Raw genomic sequence first — 931 nt, 5'->3', positions numbered from 1 at the left:
GGTTAGAGAGAAGCGAGCTTCTCTGTGGGACTGGCAGCTTGGGATTGGCGGAGGGAAACGGGCCAGGCCCTATGAGGAGTCAAGGTGAGACACAGAGGGAGGACTCAGGAGGCCCCCACCCCAGGTAGATGACCCCAAAGAATCCCGGACCACCCCTGCTGCCAGCCCTGGGCCACCCGTGGGCGGACTTCTGAGTCTGGGGCGCCCATCACCCCAATGTCTCTGAAGTCGCAGGGGACTCTGGAGTCAGAGCTTGGGATGATCAGTGCAAGACTGGTGAGGGCAGTCTCTGCCGGGCATCAACCTCAGGACGTTAAGGGTGGGGTGAGCGTACTCCACTCCTACTCCCATCCCCCATTCTCAAACCCATTTCCATCCCCCACCCCGTTTCCATTTTCATTTCCACTCCCAAACACATCCACACTCCCAGCCCCCACCAGCACCCGTATATTCCCCAACTCGCAACCACTTTCATACCGCCATCTCCCGCACAAAAATTCCCGCCCCCTTCACCAACGTCACCCCTCCCTCCCCCATCCACGTTGAATCGGGTTCCGCTTCAGCTTTCAACCCAAGTAAGCCCCAGGTGCCCGGATATGAGGCCACTGACTTGCACACTGGGGGTTAGAGAAGCGAGCTTCTAGGCCGGGCGCGGTGGCTCAAGCCTGTAATCCCAGCACTTTGGGAGGCCGAGACGGGCGGATCACGAGGTCAGGAGTTCCAGACCATCCTGGCTAACATGGTGAAACCCCGTCTCTACTAAAAAATACAAAAAACTAGCCGGGCGAGGTGGTGGGCGCCTGTAGTCCCAGCTACTCCGGAGGCTGAGGCAGGAGAATGGCGTACACCCGGCAGGCGGAGCTTGCAGTGAGCTGAGATCCGGCCACTGCACTCCAGCCCGGGCGACAGAGCGAGACTCCGTCTCAAAAAA

The 931-nt window shown here is 59.6% G+C and overlaps 1 protein-coding gene across 3 annotated transcripts in view; it reads left to right on the top strand.

Moving 5' to 3' along the window:
- The window catches only part of LOC113222900 (melanoma-associated antigen 4), an 8,370-nt gene continuing 7,439 nt past the window's right edge, over positions 1–931 (top strand). For 2 of the 3 annotated variants that reach the window (XM_026452474.1, XM_026452471.1), the window contains exon 1: positions 1–84. The gene's annotated coding sequence lies outside the window, so the exon portion shown is untranslated. Of the gene's footprint in view, positions 85–601; positions 633–931 lie in introns of those variants that run through there. The other variant, XM_026452470.1, reaches the window with a different exon arrangement.

The sequence above is a fragment of the Piliocolobus tephrosceles genome, unplaced genomic scaffold (assembly GCF_002776525.5).
Source record: "Piliocolobus tephrosceles isolate RC106 unplaced genomic scaffold, ASM277652v3 unscaffolded_36248, whole genome shotgun sequence".
NCBI lineage: Eukaryota > Metazoa > Chordata > Mammalia > Primates > Cercopithecidae > Piliocolobus > Piliocolobus tephrosceles.
Note: the sequence above shows the minus strand (reverse complement) of the source record. Positions and strands in the feature narration are given on the sequence as shown.